Consider the following 19990-nt stretch of genomic DNA (forward strand, 5'->3'; position numbering starts at 1 on the left):
TGAAGTTGATAATGCTACTTCTAAAATTAATGTAGATACTGGTACTATATTTGATGAAACTAAAACTTTGCCACCCAATGAATTACTTGATGCTCATATTACTAAATCTAATGAACTTAAAAATGCTGAAATTGATGAAGATTTTAAATCACCTATTACTCCTGACTCTCCCAATGGATATGAATTGCCTTACATTCCCGAGGGCTATGTTATGGATGGGGAAGTTGTGTGACGCCCCCAACTTAATCATATGCTAATCATGCATGCAAATGCGTATGATTAAGATTAGGGACTCACAGGAAGATATCACAACACAACTATAGACACAAATTAAAGTCATACACGCTTCATATTACAAGCGAGGGCTCGAATACATAAGCTTGGATACACACGAGTCAATGGATGCAAATAATATCTAAGTACAGAAATGGAACACAAGTTTTGCCTTAAGAAGGCTAGCACAAACATAACATAGATCGAAGAGGTGAGGCCTCTCGCCTGGGAACCTCCCAACTAGTCCTCGTTGTCAGCCGCCTCCACGTAGTAGTAGGCTCCATCAGGGGAATAGTCGTTGGCGGGATCCGCCATCTCCTGGGCTTTGTCATCTCATCGCATCAATCGTATCAAGAAGAAAAGGGGGAGCAAAGCAACACTGAGTATTCAGCCAAGTACTCGCAAGACTGACATCAGAACTATGCTAAGTATGCATTAGTATTGAAGGAATTTAGCTATATCTTTGGACTGACTGCAAAAATGCGAGAATAGAGAGAAGGTCTAGTCATATAAAAGACTAGCATCTTCACTGTCTTGCAGCATTAGAAGAGTAGAGATCAGTAACACATATGTTGTCATATTGTTGCAGCAAATTAATTAAGTCACACCTAGATATCCTTTCTCGACTCCTTGCAACAAAGAAATCTCGAAGCCAATCATTGAAGTTAAGTCACATTTCTAGTTGTATTAGATTGGGATACAACTCCAAGTCGTCCTGACAGTGTGGACACGACTATTCGAATACTTAATTCATCCTTGTAGGGGTGCACCACATTTCCCAACACGCTCGATCAACTCCGGCAAGACACACTTTCCTGGGTCATGCCTGGCCTCGCATGATCAACATGTTGTAGCCCTACGTAGGCTCAACAAAGAGGCCAACCCGCCGGTCTAAATCCTAAGCGCATAGGGTTCTTGGGATCATCACCCTTTGCACTCTTGCATGTTGCGTGGGCGGCCAAGATCAGTCCTAGCACCTCTTATACAAGATCAATGCTTACACGAACCACTTGAGCGCACGCCGCTCCAATGCTAACGTCTGAAGAGCTTCGGCTGATACACCGATGTTGAGTGCCCATAAATGTACCTACGCGAAGGCTAGTGCAGAAAAGGTCAATGGACCAACTCAGATCAAATACCCAACCTATTAATATTTTATTAACTGCAGTGACGATCAATGATCCACGATATGTAGTCCCATCATCCCATCTCGAGGATGTGTGGCAAGGGCCCAAAATTCCCGGCCACGCCTCGTCATAATCACATGGGAATCCACCTGCACCACACATATCATCATGTTCCAGTAGTAAAGTGAAAGTAACCGTGTGTCTATGACATCAGAGGAATCCGAGGTATCACCCTCGACGGATTCCAATTGATGTAACTGTCAAGGTGACTAGGGAGGAAGCACCCTCGACGGTTCACACTTGAGGGGTTGCACAACAAAGTCGTTATCGAAAGTGGTGAAGGAGGAATCACCCTACGTAATCCACCTCCTCTTAACTTCACTATAGAATTAGCATCGGGATTACATTACGAGGTATCACCCTCGGTACTCGATAGCATCTCTACAGAGTCATACAATAGGGGGTGTGAGGTGATGTGAAGGTTCATGGATCAACAATCGGTTGATCGAGTCTTCGGGTCTCCAAGTCGTCGAGTCTTCGATGATGAAGCAGGGCAACTCGGGCAAAGTGGGGTCAGTGGGGATCACTAATCTACCTATCGTAAGCATTTGATACGCAATAAGGCACAATATGAGTTTAACAGAAACAAGCAATGCATCAGAATAGGAGTGCTACCTCTTGAGCTTGCGTTGGTTTTTCCCTTGAAGAGGAAAGGGTGATGAAGCACAGCAGGAGTAAGTATTTCCCTCAGTTTGAGAACCAAGGTATCAATCCAGTAGGAGTATCAAGGCAAGTATCCAAAGTACCTGCGCAAAAACAGCAAACTTGCACCCAACGCTACAAAGGGGTTGTCAATCCCTTCAGGATTGATTGCAAGGTGAGATCTGAAGGCGGAAAGTGCAACAAAGTAAAAGTGTAAGGATGAAAATATGATGTTAAGTAGACCCAGGGGCCATAGTGTTCACTAGAGGCTTCTCTCATGATAGCAAATATTACGGTGGGTGAATGAATTACTGTCGAGCAATTGATAGAACCGCGCAAAGTCATGACAATATCTAAGGCAATGATCATACATATAGGCATCATGTCCGAGACAAGTAGACCGATACTTTCTGCATATACTACTATTACTCCACACATCGACCGCTATCCAGCATACATCTAGTGTATTAAGTTCATGACAAATGGAGTAGCACCTTAAGCAAGATGACGTGATGTAGAGGGATAAATTCATGCAATAGATATAAACCCCATCTTTTTACCCTTGATGGCAACAACACGATACGTGCCTCGCTACCCCTTCTGTCACTGGGTGAGGTCACCACACGGTATGAACCCGAAACCAAGAACTTCTCACATTGCAAGAATTATAGATCAAGTTGGCCAAACGAAACCCACAACTCGAAGAGAATTACAAGGATATGAAATCATGCATATAAGAGATCAGAAGAAAACATAAATAAGATTCATAGGTAATATGATCATAAATCCACAATTCATCGGATCTCGACAAACACACCGCAAAAGAGGATTAAATCAGATAGATATCCATGAAGATCATGGAGAACTTTGTATTGAAGATCCAAGAGAGAGAAGAAGCCATCTAGCTACTAGCTATGGACCCGAAGGTCTATGGTGAACTGCTCACGGATCATCGGAGAGGCAATGGTGTTGATGAAGCAGGCCTCCGTGTCTGATTCCCCCATCCGGCAGGGCACCAGAACATGCCCCAGATGGGATCTTGCGGAGACAGAAGCATGCGGCAGCGGAAAAGTATTTTCGTGGCTCTCTCCCGTGGTTTCAGATTTTTAGGTAATTTATAGGCGGAAGAACTAGGGCAGGGGAGCCACAGGGGGCCCACAAGCCTGCTAGGCCCGCCCCCTAGGTCGGGCCTGGGTGGCTTGTGACCTCCTCCGAGGTCCACTCCCTTGGTTTTCAAGTCTCCCGCGTGTATTTTGTTCCAGAAAAAAATCTTTTTGGAGGTTTTATTTCATTTGGACTCCGTTTGATATTCTCCTCTGAAAAAGGTCAAAAACACGGAAAATAGGAACTAGCACTTGGCACTGAGCTAATAGGTTAGTCCCAAAAAAGATATAAAATAGCATATTCATGCATACAAAACATCCAAAGATGACAAGATAATAGGATGGAGCCATCAAAAATTATAGATACGTTGGAGACGTATCAAGGAAGTATCTACAAAAGTAGCAAAATGTAATGCAAGTAGGAGGGGGAAATAATGGTGATATATAGATGATCAAGGGGGGGGGGTTGCTTGCCTTGTTGCTCTGCGTCAAAAGGCTGGCCGTCAGGGGAATAGCCGTAGTCGACAGCAGCGTCAGCTTAAGCATCTACTGGAGAGAAGACGGGGAAGAAAAATAAATAGAAGTTAGCGAATGCAACACGATGCATGACATGGCAATATGTAGTGCTAGGGATGTGCTAACGCAGTACAACACGTCATGGACAGAGCAGGAAAATATCTGACAATATTTCCTCGGTCTCTAGGTACTACTTGATAGGTGATTCTAACACCAAAATGTCGTTGTTCATCATGCTAGGAGCATCTGACAGATGAACACACAACGTATTTGAATTCGTGGGATTTATTTGAGCATCTTTCATATATAAATTATTTGCATCACACTTATAGATTATTTTATATGATTTTTAAACATTTTACTAATATTCTAAAATTAATTTATATTTATTTTCATTCAAAAATTGACTTATTGCATCAGCATGGCAATAGGGTGATGTGAGCAGTCAACCCATCTGTCTGAGGTCAAACTTCACAGGTGGGCCTCATATGTCATAGACATTGGGTTAATTCGAGAGTTAAAATTAATCTATCTAATTAATCTAATCACCAGGTCCCACATGTGAGTGTTTATGTAATTAGTTTCATTCATTTAGTAGATTACTTTAGGGGTTAATTAAACCTCGGCCCACATGTTAGTGGACCAGGGGGTGGTGGCCCGCTGGTCACCCACTGGGGCTCCATAGTAAGGAGTTCTCCGGGGTCAACCGAGTCAACTGGGCCCCACGGCCCACTGGCAATGACCCAAAAGGCTGGCCCTGGCCGGCCAGGTCCGTGGCGGCAGCCGACATAATGCAAATAACCAAACCAACGGCAGCGGGGGTCGAGCCAGAAGCGGAAATTCGCCGAAGTCCACCATTTGGCGTGCGGCCGGTCGAAATCGAACGAGGGGATTGCCACACGTCAATCTGTGGTGGTGGCAGCCACTGAGGTGGATGAAGGTGAGTGGGGAAACGACAGATGGAGGTCGGGCCTCAACGGGGACGGTGTTGCGGCGTGCTAGTTAGATACCTAATCAATTAGGGAGGAGCTACACGGTGCGGGAAGCTAACGGTCGCGAGCTATAACACCCTATGTTTAGTTTCGTGACTAATTAACTTGTTTCAAAAATTAGGACCAATTAATTTTTTTGTGAATGCTTGTGATGCTTGAAGTGACTATTGTTTGCCTGCTTGCTTGTATGCATGTGGTTGCTCCCCAATAATTCTTGTTAATCTCCAACTCACCTCCTTAACCCATGTTCTCTTGCCTAATGATCATGCCATGTGTTAGGGTCCAATATCTATTTTTACCAAATATTATTTTTACAAAAAGCATTTCTTTGAATTAAACTTTGAGACCCGTGAGATGAGATTTGTACTACAATTCCTCCAATTAGGGAATTTATTTTGCACCAATTATTTTCTTTAAAACCTATTATCAAAATGGCTTCCAAAACCACAATATTATTATTTTAAAAATTATTTTTTTATTTTATTTAAATGCCTTTCTGTGAGGCCAGAAATGGTCTCTTATGAAAGAAAGTTATTTTTATTGCTTTAGAAATATTTAAGAAAATTCAGGGAAACTTAGTGGATATATTTATTCCATATATACGAGTTTGAACACATGGTCATGTTCAAAATATTGGGAAAATCCCTCCAAAACCCTTCGTGCCTATTTCAAGATTTTGAAATATTTCTATTAGAAATATTATCAATAAATTCCAGTAAAATTCCAGCATGTCACCTATGATATGTTTGATGATCTTGCCAAATTTCATCTCAATCCAAGTTGATATGACCCCCCTAATTATCCAAAAACCCTATCTGTTCACATCCAAATTTGAGCAACACTCCATTGTCAAGTATCTCCAAATAAGCTCAAATTTGGTGGACATGTTCTAATGCTCCAATAATGCATCCACACCAAGTGGTGCATCAAGGAGAATACAATAACTTGTCCCAAGCCCCTCCACACCAAGTGGTGCATCAAGGAGAATACATTGTAAAGTTTCTCCAATTTTCCCCAAACTTTTTGTGCATGCCTTAATGCTCAAATAATGCCCCCACACCAAATATTGGATTTGTGAGAATTGATTTGAATGGGATTGTAAGAAGAAAGCCATTTCTGCCCATTCCAAGGGATTCCCAAGTCTACATTGGAAATCTCCTCCAACAAATCCCAAATTTGGTATCCGAGCTTAGTTTCATCTATTATTTGACCCTGTTAAGTGTCATATCCATTGAAGTCCATCTGATTGCTCTGCCACTTATGAAACACCTTGTGTGCATTCACTTTATTGGCTACTTTGGCCTCTTCCACTTTAACCCTTGAGCTCTACTTTCTACCACAACTTCACATAGTTACATTTGACCTCCACAACATTACCATGGCCACTTGTCAATTATTGGAGTGAGGCTCTATGTAACTATTCCTCAATTTATCCTTGAAATCACCATATTTACCCTCTTGCTTCACTTCTACTTAAGACAAAGCCCTCACCTCTTGCCAGAGGGTTCCTAGCATCCCAAGGCATTGTTTCAAGCCAAGAGATGGCATGCTCATGTGAAGTAAATGAGCAGCACATCCTCAAGTTCATTTCTGACTGAAATATAGCTTTGTACAGCAAGTGCTAGCTACCCTCCTCTGCTTGATCTCAAACTTGGCAGTGTTGTAGTCCTTTCATAAATAACACTGTCAGACATCATGTTTCCCCAAGACTCCCCACTTGAGACCCACTCTCCTTAACTCTAAGTCTGTTGTTGCAAACTTAACAGCAGTCAAAGCCCAGTCAAAATTGGTCCTCTAGGGTTCAAACTCCACCAGTGCATCGTGGCATGCATGCCTTGCATGTGTGACACCTTGGCCTGGCCAAGGGGTGGCCCATGACATCAAGTAGGGTGGTGACCACCTCCATGGAGTGCAGAAATGGTGCTCTGCACCTTGTCTCCTTCCTACAGCTCGATTCAGGCGACCACAACTTATCTCACCATGCCACGGGATTCCCCTTGACCAGTCCAAGCCACCCCCGATGCCCAGAAGCGGCCAAATATCCCCTGGCATGTGTGCTCTCGCCGTGCACCGAAGCTCCAGAGAGCTCCCGAGATCTCTCCCCCTCCCCCTCTTTTGTCTCTTCTATCTAAACACTCTCTGGCTCCCGACAGCTCCTCCTCTCTTCCAAAGGCCCCGGTGACCTAACAGTTGGAGCTCCCAAGCTCGAATTTCTTGCATGGTTGCCGTGTCACCATTCGGGCCCTTCCTAAATTCTCTCAACCCCCAGGGTTCTCCTCTCTTCGGGACTGCCTGTGACCTTCTCCTCGTCACCCCGAAGCTTTTCCCCTCGCTGCAGCTCCTCGCAACCAGGGACCTAGCGCGTGCAACCAGGGAGGCCGACGGCCATTCCCGCCGCCACCCGAGCCCTCGCTGCCGCGGCTCTCCCCGGCGGGCAAACGACACCATGATGGGTTCGGCTCTCCGCCCTGGGCACCCTGGTGGGCAGCCCGCCAAAAGTGGTGGCTGGAGGAACCAGCAACCACCCCCATACTCCTCTGCATCCCCTCGTTGGGAGCTTGAAGAAAGCCATATCGTTAGGGCCCGCCTGTTGGCCAGCCATCGGGAACGGGGCACTCGCAGGTGGGTCCAGGCTCGGTTAAGTGGAGGCAACTCCACCAGACCCTCTTCCGTAAGGCGAAAGCGTATTCAGCGTATTACGCCTTCGGCGTGGCCTTTTCTCTTTTAAACCGAGCAGATGGGCCGTCCCAGTGGACATCTATCACCGTGAGCGCAATATAGTCTCCCTGGTAGACCCTCCTTTTGGTTCCTTCTTGTTCCGTGAAACTTCAAAAATCTATAGTAAATTTATTTTAGCTCCGATTCTAATGATTCAAATTTCTACTAGTTCCTAAATTCAAAACCTATACAAATATGTGCCTTGCACATTTTTTCAAGCAACACTTCTGTGGTGTTTTTATTTAAATCCAATTCTGGATAATTTAAACCCCACTTTGTGAAATTCCTAGAAGATTCAAATGAACTCCAATTGGAGCGATTCCAAATTCCAGAGCCTTCTAATATCATGCCATATTTTTCGAACCTTGGTCAACATTTTTACCAGGCTTTATTCTGTTGTACTAAATAAATAGCTTCCTATTGCTATTTATTCCATGTTAGAAAATTCCTAGGATATTCTTTTCCACTCCAAATCCAATGAAATAACTTCCTAATTACTTCTACAATTATTCTTTATTAAATGACTGCCTCCACTCATTTTTATCATAATATTTTCTATGGGCTTCATTAAGAATCCCCTACTCCTCCTTTCCTCCATTCATAAATCCCTCATGATCCGAACCTTCTATGGCAAGCTTTATGTATTTTTCTTATCACGAGAGAGGTCCAAGAAAAATATAACTTCTATTTATGTAGCACTTTTATTTTTGCCTGTTGTGTGGCTTACCGTGGTTGTTTCCGACGATAGTTGACGGGTAGACGGAGTACTCAGAGTTGGAGTAGAAGACCTCGAAGACCCCAAGGACATATGTGAGCAAAGGCAAACAACCCTTTGACCATGATTGAGCCTATGCTATATTGCATGTTAAGTTAGCAAGTATTTTTCCATTGCATATAATCATAAGTGTCGGTAAATCATTCGAGGTGATATTACCGATGGCTCCTCTGGAGCACATGCATTGAGCTTGATCCTACCCCCTTTTCAGGGTCACACTATATCATGTTGACAAGAAATACTAGAGTACATACCATGAACATGTTGTTGGTTCAAACAAAGATTTATGAAAACCCCGTCACGTGCCAATGCCCGAGGGTGATGATGAGTCAGGGGGCCACTTCTGGTGAAGTGGTGCACCGGGTATTTTGAGTGAGGATGGTTTCGGAAATGGGATTAGATTTATGATGTGTGGACCGTCCCAACCTTACCAGTACGACCACGTCACCCCTTATGGGATGAGGCTATGTTAATTACTCGGTGCTAGCAAAGAGACACATTACTAGTGGCGGGGGTGATGTGTGGTCACTCTCGTGATGGGGTCATGCCAGGTAGGACGACTATGCCATTTTTATGAGTTCTAGGCACACCGTTGGTCCCCGCATGGTTGATACTGTCCAGAGTCAGTGCTCGTAAGACGTACAACATGTGGTCTGGGTACCAATCGAGTGGACCTCTTTGTCTAGTGTCGACAGGGGAAAGGCATTGATCAGGTACTTTCCTCGGGTATGTTATACACCGCGAGTCGTGGATGACACGGAAGTTTCCCGGATCTCATGGGTCCAGCGTACTACCTCTGCTGAGTGTAAAACTATTCGAATAGCCATGTCCACGGTCAAGGACAGTTGGGTCATCCCACTTTAACTACGTCCAGTTATTTCCGCATAAACCAAGTGTGTGTGATTTGTGTTGAAAACAGAGTTATTATGAAAGTAATGAGATGACCAAGTTTGGTGACTTGGCATATAGGGTGAACCCGGGTGGTTCAGCCCTCGACAGATAAATTGATATCTGTAACTTGTAATTCAAAAGTAATTCTTTAACTTGATGCATACCTGTAATCATGTTTATTTACCACCAAGAGATATCCACCAAAGAAGCATGTTATTGTTATCCTTCACTTGCATTGTTCATATCATGGACTGTTTGCAAGTACGATCAAAAGTACTCATTGGTTTGCCACTTGTTATTTCATCGACCAGGTATAAAAGAACATGATATGGTGAAGAGTAATTCGGTGACGTTCTTGCGAGCTAGGACGCTTCCCAGTCAGAATGCGTGTAGGTTAAGGCTGATGGCATGGGTTCACGCTTTCAACCAATAATTCCACTATTGGTCCACCTTGGAGTGTTGGCCTTTAAGGCTCTATATATGTAATAGTCGACCGTAATGGTCATTTATCGTATCGAACGATATGTATGGATGTAAGACTCTTATTATTCAGTTTCTGTGTGTTCGGTGAGAATTGATCACCGAGATCACTGAGCACGATCATTTGGCGATCTCGTCTCGTAAGTCGGGGTCCCCACACGAGCGCAGGACCAATTGGTCACCGGAACCTTGGCAGCAAGGAGCTCGAGCAGAGCTCGATTTCAGCCACGACAAAAAGGGGGCAACAAGGCTGTAGCGAGCTCGGAGAGAGGAGGAAAGGAAGCCGGAGCTCACCAGGATCCTATAAGTGAGCAAAATGGGCTCGAGGGAGGCCTGAGGTCGTTGGATTCATGGACGGAGCTCACCGGAGCCAAGGAGAAGAAGAGCTTGTGATATAATTTTGCAAATGTATTTTGTTACTAAACTAGGTCCATAATTCATCTTACAATTTATGACACAACCACCAAAAGTTCGTGGCCCATTTGGAAACATGGAATTTTTCATAATTTGAAAAGGTATTTAATTAATTGTTTTGGCCTCTATTATAATTATTTTGAGGCACAAAAGTACTTGATAAAAGGTGGTTCCATATTTTATAATTACCTCCAGAATATTTGAAACCCAAACATCATTTTAGTCTTCATGTTTGACAAAATATTTAATCCACTTATTATTTGGATTTTGAATTTCAAAAGGGAATTTGAAATGAGATATGTTTCAAAGATTGATGAAGCATCTTTAGAAAAACATTTAGCTTTATCTTGTCCATCAATGTAGCTTAATTACAGTGATCACTATAGCTTAATCCAAGGGTGTCACAAGTAGCTGGGCATTTTCTTGCTTGCGAAAATATAGATGACTTTAAGAAGCTACTATGCGAACTCAAAGAAAAATCTATGATGGAGAAAATGAAATATGTTCCTAAATTTGCTACCTCTCCTATATTTGTTACTGATACATTTTATGAATTCTCTGTAGACCCTAAGAGCATCTCCAGTCGCCCCCAACAGGCCCTCCTTGGCGACTTTTTTAGCGTTGACGGTGTGAAATTGGCCCAGTCGCGCCCCCAAGAGGCCGTTTTTTGCCGACTCTGGACGAAATAGGCCCCAGCGTTCCAAGGCTGAACCGAGCGCGCTCGAGGGCGCCCGTGGGCGCCGGCGGAAACCCTTTTGGTACGAAAAATGTTGGGCCCGCCGAGTTAGCGACTCCACGTGCGGTCGTCATCCTCATCGCCTCGTTTCCCGTGGGAATCAATGCGAAGGCTGCGCCTTCCCGCGGCTATATAAGGCAACCCACCCGTGTCGGTGGACACACACTTCTTCATTGATGCTCTCCCCTAATCTTCTTTGTCACCGACCTTCTTCGCCTTCTCTCCTCGTCCTCCCCAATGGCCGAGCGCTTCCTCGGCGATGGAGCTTCCGCCAATGGCTTTGGCCGTCGACACCTCTAAGAGGCTGAGTCCCGCCTCCTCAATGAGGTGGAGTACCCGGTGCCGCCAGACATGCGGGTGCTGTGGTCTTGGAGGCTCAACGTCGGTGACGAGTCCGCTCGGAAATGGACGAGGGACGAGTAAGTCCGGGGCGAAATGGAGCGTCAACGCTGCGCCCTGGAGGAAATCTTTGCCCGTTGCTGCAGCCGCGAGGAGGACGACGTCATCATCCTTAACGAGAGCGACAAGGAAGCACCATCGCCCGTTTTCCTCGGCGACCAGGGCAGGGAGCAGTAAGGACGGTGCTGGAGTGGGTGGTAACGACGATGACGACGACGACGGGGACGACGGCGACGACGACTACATCGCATTCTACAAGGTCCTCGGCATGTAGAAGGCGGCGGCGACGGGTGGCAGTGGCGGGCAACGACGTCTTTAGCTAGTTTTGGTTTAGATTTAATGTTTAATTATGTTTCTTTCCTGTTTTTGTAGAAATTTTAATCAATCTATGAACTTTCGTATGAATTTGACTTTTTTCGCCAAATTTGGGCGATTCAAATTTTTTTAAAACCCTTTCAAGCGCCCATTTGGGGGGGGGGACTGCGAACCCGAGCCCCCCCACGGCGAGTCTTTTTTTGGCGCGCCCCCAGGTGGCGCTATTTCACGCCCCTGGGTGGCCCAACGGCTGGAGATCCTCTATGTTAATTCCTATAGTTGAATATGATCCTTTCCATGGTTATGAAACAGAAACTATTATTGGCTACCTCACTAAGTTGAATGATATTGCCGCTTTGTCTACTCATGAGGAAAATATGCGTTACTGTTATATCCTTAAGCTTTTTCGTTTCTTGCTAAAACGCGAGGCTAGAAAATGGTTCCTTTCTCTTGCTCCTCATTGTGTGTGTAGTCCCCAGGATATGCTTTATCACTTATGTGAAAAATATTTTCCTGATCATAAGAAACAAGCTGCTTTTTAGGAAATATTTAACTTTGTTAAAATTGAAGAAGAGAGTTGATGACCCACAAGTATAGGGGATCAATCATAGTCCTTTCGATAAGTCAGAGTGTCGAACCCAACGAGGAGCAGAAGGATCTGACAAGTGGTTTTTAGCAAGGTAAAATCTGCAAGCACTGAAATTATCGATAACAAGTGATTGTGTGGTGAGATGATTTGTAGCAAGCAACAAGTAACAAAAGTAGAAACGGTGCAGCAAAGTGGCCCAATCCCATTTGTAGCAAGGGACAAGCCTGGACAAAGTCTTATAGGAGGAAAAACGCTCTCGAGGACACACGGGAATTTCTGTCATGCTAGTTTTCATCATGTTCATATGATTCGCGTTCGTTACTTTGATAGTTTGATATGTGGGTGGACCGGCGCTTGGGTATTGCCCTTACTTGGACAAGCATCCCACTTATGATTAACCCCTCTCGCAAGCATCCGCAACTACGAAAGAAGAATTAAGACAAAGTCTAATCATAGCATTAAACTAGTGGATCCAAATGAGCCCCTTACGAAGCAACACATAAACTAGGGTTTAAGCTTCTGTCACTCTAGCAACCCATCATCTACTTACTACTTCCAAATGCCTTCCTCTAGGCCCAAATAATGGTGAATTGTTAGGTAGTTGACGTTCACATAACACCACTAGAGGAAAAACAACATACAACACATCAAAATATCGAACGAATACCAAATTCACATAACTACTGTTAGCATGACTTATCCCATGTCCTCAGAAACAAAAGTAACTACTCACAAAGCATAATCATATTCATGACCAGAGAGGTAATGAGTAGCATCAAGGATCTGAACATAAACTCTTCCACCAAGTAATCCAACTAGCATTAACTACAAAGAGCAATTAACACTACTAGCAACCTTACAAGTACCAATCGGAGTCGCGAGATGGAGATTGGTTACAAGAGATGAACTAGGGTTTGGAGATGAGATGGTGCTGATGAAGATGTCGATGGTGATGAGTTCCCTTCGATAAGAGGAGTATTGGTGATGACGATGGCGATGATTTCCCCCTCCGGGAGGGAAGTTTCCCCGGCAGGATCGTCCTGCCGGAGCTCTAGATTGGTTCTGCTCAAGTTCCGCCTCGTGGCGGCGGAGAATCCACGAAAAAGCCTCCTCCTGATTTTTTTCAGAATGAAACCCTTTATATAGCAGAAGAGGGGGGCCAGAGGGCCAGCTGGGTGCCCACAAGCCCCCTAGGCGCGGCCAGAGGGGGGGGGGGTGGCCGCGCCTAGCAGGCTTGTGGCCACCTGCTCGCGCCCCTTTGGCACTTCTTCGGCCCAGTATTTTTTATAAATCCCGAAAAAAATCCTCGTTAATTTTTACGGCCTTTGGAGTTGCGCAGAATAGGTATCTCAAACTTGTTCCTTTTTCAGGCCAAAATTTCAGGTGCCGGCATTCTCCCTCTTCATATAAACCTTGCAAAATAAGAGAGAAAAGGCATAAGTATTGTACCATGAAGTGAAATAACAGCCCAAGAAGCGATAAATACCAACATGAAAGCATGATGCAAAATGGATGTATCAAGAGTCTCACTCATGCTCGGGGGGAGGCTGCTCCAGCTACTAAGAGCTTTGCCTCATCATCCGCTTAAGAAAAATGAAATACCTGATATCTTTTATAATGTACTAACCGATTCTTATGGGGATTACCTAGATAATTGTGTTGGTTGTGCTTTGAGGGAAAGAACGGTTGAACAAGCTAAAGAATTACTGAACAATATATACAAAATGCTGATAATTGTACCCTTTGTGAGCCATCGCCGAAACCTATTCAAAAGAAGAGAGGTATTCTATTCCTCAGTCGTAAAGATAGGCAAGAAGCCAAAATATCTATTAAAGGAAAAGGCATTAAAGCTGAAGATGTTAAGAAATTACCTCCTATCGAAGAAATACATGGACTTGATATTCCAACAGACGTAGTAGAGGTAAATTCCCTATGTACCTTTAATGGAAGTGATATACCTTATGTTAAGATTCCTAGTAAGTGCATGGATGATTTTGATAATTGCATGGTTAAGCAAGAACACTTCAATAACTATGTTAAAAATCAATTAAGACATAATGCTATGATGATAGACCACTTGGGTGACTTGATGTTTAGAATATTAATGTTGTTAAGGGTCTAGGTAAACCTGCTTCCATGGTTCATACTCAACTAGATCAAGTTGCTAAGTCACAAAATAACTTGCTTGCTGAAATTAATGAGAATATGAATGATCATGTTGTTAGAGTAATGACTAGAGGGGGAAGAATGACTCGGGAACCCCTTTAACCCGAAGGTCATCCTAAAATAATTGAGTAGCATTCCGAGAGAATTAATGATAGTGCACCTAGTCCATCTTAGAAGAAAAACGAAAAGAAAAATGATAGGACTTTGCATGCTTCTAGTGAACCTGTTATAGAAAAACCTGTTGAGAATCTTAATGATGTTTCTATTTGTGATGCCGAGACACAATCTGGGAGTGAACATTCACCTAGTGATAATGAAAACAACAATGATAATGATGATGTGCACGTAGATTCTCAACCGGACAATAACATTCACCTAGGAAGAATTTGAATGCTTTGCTGAAATGATTAGACCTGTCTTATTGCACACTCCTTTGACTGATATTTTGAAAATCCCTCCATTTGATAAGTATATGAAGGATATTATTACCAACAAAAGAAAGATACCTGAAATTGGAATTGCTACTATACTTGCTAATTCTTATTTTGATGCTGGAGTGCCTAAAAAGTTGGGAGATCCTGGTATATCCACAATACCTTGTTCCATTAGAACAGATTTTGTTAAAACCACTTTATGTGAATTAGGAGTCGGTGTTAGTGTTATGCTCTTCTCTCTATACAAAAGCCTTGATTTGTGTAAGCTTACACGTACTGAGATATCCTTGCAAATGGCTGAGAAATCCACTTCTTTACCTATTGGAATTTGCAAGGATTTTCCTGTTGTGGATGCAAATGTTACTATCTTAAGAGATTTTGTTATTCTTGATATGCTTGAGGATGAGAACATGTCGATCATCCTTGGTAGACCTTTTCTAAACACTCCAGGGGCTATTTTTGATTGCAACAAAAGCAAAGTCACTTTTCATGTCGATGGCAAACAACAAACCGTGCATTTTTCTAAGAAGCAAACTTTGGTTAAATATTAATGTCATTTAGCCAATTACCATAGTCACCATTGGAGGTTTTAAAATTCCTCTTCCTACTTCCAAGAAGAAATATTATACCCTTATTGTCGAGGATATGCAAATCCCCATTGAGGTAACTTAGTGTCATACAAAAATTGTTCAGTTTCATGTCAACCGGAAACGGTTATTAATAAGACTTGATAAACCTTAATAATGGATCCCTTTTGAAAGACATGTGGTTGATGAATATAGTAAGCATAACTCTCTATATTATTAGCTTACTCTGTGTCATTCTTAGTTAAATAAAATAAAATGACATGATTATCCTATTTTCCGAGTTTCCCGTATAATAAAAATGACCCAAAACTAAAAAGTTCCACATAGCCAAAAAATATTAACATGATTTTTTCTAGAATATTTAAGATTTTTTGGTGCTGAAAACACATCAGGGAGGAGCATGTGTGGGCCACAAGCCAACAGGGCACACCCTTATGGCTTGTGGGTCCAACACGAACCATCTACCTTATCTCTTCAGCCCATGTCACCCTACCTCTAGAAAAAAACATTCATATTCCCTCTCTCTCGCGTGTTCTTGCTCCTCAGATTGAAATTTTTGATCTCTTTGATCGGAACTCTGTTTCCGAAACTGTTTTGAGGAATTTCTCCTTGCACTACAGGGATCACCTTTTTTGTCGTCTGCCATAGCTGATGCCAAAACTAAAGGAAACAGGTGGTGAAGACCTTTTGCCGTCTACTAGCAGACGACCCCACTTCCAGCACTCTAAGTCACACTAATTAGCTTCTTTGCCGTCTACAAAACAACAACAGACAACAAAGACCTTTGTCATCAATATTCCTAGCCAAGCTCACACCAAAGGTGATAGACACCAAATCATAGATGTCCGCCCCGTTAGGTGGCTAATGGCACCCTTTGCCGTTCGTGAGCTGACGGCAAAGAAGTCGTGCCTTTGCCGTCCGTGAGCTGACGGCTAAGAAGCCGTGCCTTTGCCGTCTACCACGTAACGTCAATAGTCATGTGGATGCACGTCACTCCTGCCTCTGCCAGCCCATGCCTTTGCCTTTTGCCAGCTCCTGCCCTTTGCCATCTGCCAGCCCCTACCCTTTGTTGTCTGCCAGCCGATGGGAAAATGACCAAATGGGTCACACGTGGTGCTACGAGGTTGCATAGGTTGCTGCCACGTGTTACCTTTGCCTTCAGGTGGTAGACGACAAAGGGCGTTGTCGTCCACTCGCACGCGACAAAATGGGTGTATTGCCACGTTTTGTTTGTTTTCCGTTATTTCCCTGCATTTTTAGAAGACATATATGCTATATATAGTTTTAAGAACTAATATAGGCAATGTATTCCAACAAGTACTATGTAATATCCAACATCATCGTGAATTATTAAACAAGAGAACACATAAGCTATTAAAAGAACCAATACACACAATTTCACACTATTCATCTATGTGTAGCTTCACATTGTTCATCAGTAGAAACAAAAACAAAAACTAAACACTAGCAGTCCATCATGTCAGCTTCCATGAAGTGAGTCAAATTTGCAAAATGGGAATAAGAAAGTTAGAAGATGAAGAAGAAGACTAGAAGAAGAAGAAGACAAAACAGAAGAAAGAGAAGAAAAATAATAAGAAAACTTACCGTCATCGTCATCAGAGAGGTGAAGCATCGGCGTTGCTCGGTTCGATTTCACCTGGAGAAGGGGTGTGCAATGCGGCTTGGGAGTTATGTTGCAATGTCTCGTTAGCATGATGACATTCAAATGTTAAGACTAGTAACTAATGAACATTCAAATGAAACTCACCATTCCCGATGCAGTAGTGGCTCGCAACGGCGGAGGGGTCTCACCAGTCTTCTCGCACACAGACTGCACATTTTGTTTTAACAAGGCATTCGTATTAGTTAGTAATGAAACGAACATTTACATGCATGATTTTCCTAATATGATGAAGAAACTTAACACGAGGAGCTCGTATATGGCCCGGTGAGCCCCTCATTCCGTCCCCTCTCCTGCTGCAACAACTGAGCCATCTTCTCCTATGCGGCCAGTTCCTTCTCCGCCGCCACCCGGTCCCTCTCTCTTTCTGAAGAGCAGCCTGCAACATCACTCCTTGTTAGCATTGTAATCATCAATGTACGCACACACAATGTAGTGGAGGAAATATATTTCAGTCTGTATAACTAACCTCGATGGCGAGATCGACCGGCCGTGGATGAGTCCTTATCTCAAGACAGGCGCTCATTTGGTACGCCTTGATCTTCAGGAGAGTGAGAGAACAATGTATTAGTACATCTCCAATGGCTATCGAGCCATGTGGCCTCCCGCCACTAGCTATCATCACCAGCTCTCGATCAATAGACTGCTGGCTCGGGTTAAAGGCCTCCCCTTTCCTCGCCTTCCCCTCCTTGTTGTACCTCATGCGATTGTGGTGGGAGCAGATGTTGGTGAACTTCTATGAATAATCGAGGTTATGATCAGAGAATTCCTTGGCTTTCTCGTATGAGGCAGTATGGGCCATGGCATAGAGGTCGTACACCTCTTTCACCTTTCTGTTATTGTGTCTTTCCTAAAAGAGAGGTACAAAGTAATAGTGAAAGAGCTCAATCTAGCATGAATAATGAATTGCATGAATCATGAAGCAAACAACATACTGAGTTCCACCCGAACTGATATAAGTTGGCACTGCCTTGACTGGGTGGCACACCAACCATTTGGGCACACCGATCCTTCACATTGTCGTGGACGACTTGCCAGTGATTTGTGCACCACTCATCCACCAACGCCTCCAAGTAATCCTTCTTATCCACACACCATCTCGAGGGCACCTAAGTTAGTAAAGAGAATTTTGAGCGCTATGCCTATGAATCAAATCAAGGAAACTAAGTACAAGGCCTTAAGAATAGGTAATTTCATTCATGGACTGCTCCTTCTTCAAAAACTTTCCGCGACACGACATGTTGTCCTTCTTAGTACCATGTGCGGCGTAGTAGTCTCCAACAACTTGCGACCGAGCCTCATGCCATAAGTTATGTAATAGGTGCTTGCACTCGGTATCGATAACCTTTGTCGCAGCCGCCTCATATATCTCCTCACACGTGTAGTAGGTCTGCAATCAAATGAGATAGTGTTTAGTACAACGACTAGCTGTTGTTAATTTTTTATTGTGTAAAGGAGAAATTACCCAAAAGCTTCTGATCACCATCTCGGCCATCGTGTAGAACAAGACACCGTCGATCATATCCTCCAGCGAGGCGGGGCAGCCATGTAGTGCTCCCAGCTCAATCATAGTTGTGGACGCTAACCCTCATCACGCTACATGACAAACCCCGAGAAATTTTGCCGGCAAAGCACACCAATGACGGTGTTTGTGGGGACCCCGACTTACCACTGGAGATCGCCAATGAACGTGCTTAGTGATCCCAGAGATCAATGCTCATTGAATAGACAGATACTGAGTAATAAGAGTCTTACATCCAAGTACCGAATTATTACATCACGTGACCGAATGGTCAAGTTCACAAGGTAGGGCCTATAAGGCCAAATAACACGGTTCCAACTAGTAGAGGAAATTTTAGGGCTAAGCGGGTGCTCATGGCATCAACCTACACCAACATGCATTCTGACTGGGAAGCGTCCTAGTTCGCAGGGGCGTCTCCGAAGATGTACTCTTCTCCAAACTCCGGTCCTTCCATGTCTGGTCAATAATATAAAAAGTGGCAAGCCAATGATTACTTTTGAATGTACTCGCAAACAACCCATGATATGAACAATGCAAGTGAAGGATAACAATAATATGCATCTTTGGCGGATAACATCTTGGTTGTAAATAAACATGATCATGGGTATGCAACATAAGTTAAATGTTATTTGAAGAACAGGTTACAGATACCAATATATCTGTCGTTGGCTAAACAATCTAGGTTCGCCCTATATGCCAAGTCACCAAACTTGGTCATATCAACTCTTTCATGTTAACTCTATTTACCACACACGCACACACACTTGGTTTATGCGGAAATGACTAGACGTAGTTTATGCAGGATTACCCATCTGTCCTTAACCGTGGACACGGCTATTCGAATAGTTTTACACTCTATAGAGGTAGTACGCTGGACCCATGTGATCCGGGAAACTTCCGTGTCATCCACGACTCGCGGTATATATCATACCCGAGGTAAGTACCTTATCCATGCCTTTCCCCTGACGATACTAGACAAAGAGGTCCACTCGATTGGTACCCAACCCACATGTTGTACATCTTACGAGCACCGACTCTGGACAGTATCAATCATGCAGGGACCAATGGTGTGCGTGGAACATGTAAAAACGACATAGTCGCCCTACCTGGCACGACTCCATCATGAGAGTGACCACAGATCACTCCCTCCACTAGTAATGTGGCTCTTTGCAAGCACCGACCAGAGTTATCAACAAAGCCCCGTCCCATAAAGGGGTAACGTAGACGTACATGTAAGGTTGGGATGGTCGAGACATCATAAATCTAATCCCATTTCCAAAAACATACTCACTCAAAATACCCGGTGCACCACTTCACTGAAAGTGGCACCCGACGGGGTTTTCATAAACCTTTGATTTATACCAACAACATGCTCATGCTATTGCTATTCTAGCTTTACTTGTCAACATTATATTAGCGTGACCCTCATAGGTGGTAGGATCAAGATCAATGCATGTGCTCCAGAGGAGCCATCGGTAACACCACTTCAATGATTTACCGGTACTTATGATCATATGCAACGGAAATATTTGCTATACTAGCATGCATCATAACATATGCTTAGACATGG

This window comes from Hordeum vulgare, chromosome 6H (genome assembly GCF_904849725.1).
Source record: "Hordeum vulgare subsp. vulgare chromosome 6H, MorexV3_pseudomolecules_assembly, whole genome shotgun sequence".
NCBI classification, from domain to species: domain Eukaryota; kingdom Viridiplantae; phylum Streptophyta; class Magnoliopsida; order Poales; family Poaceae; genus Hordeum; species Hordeum vulgare.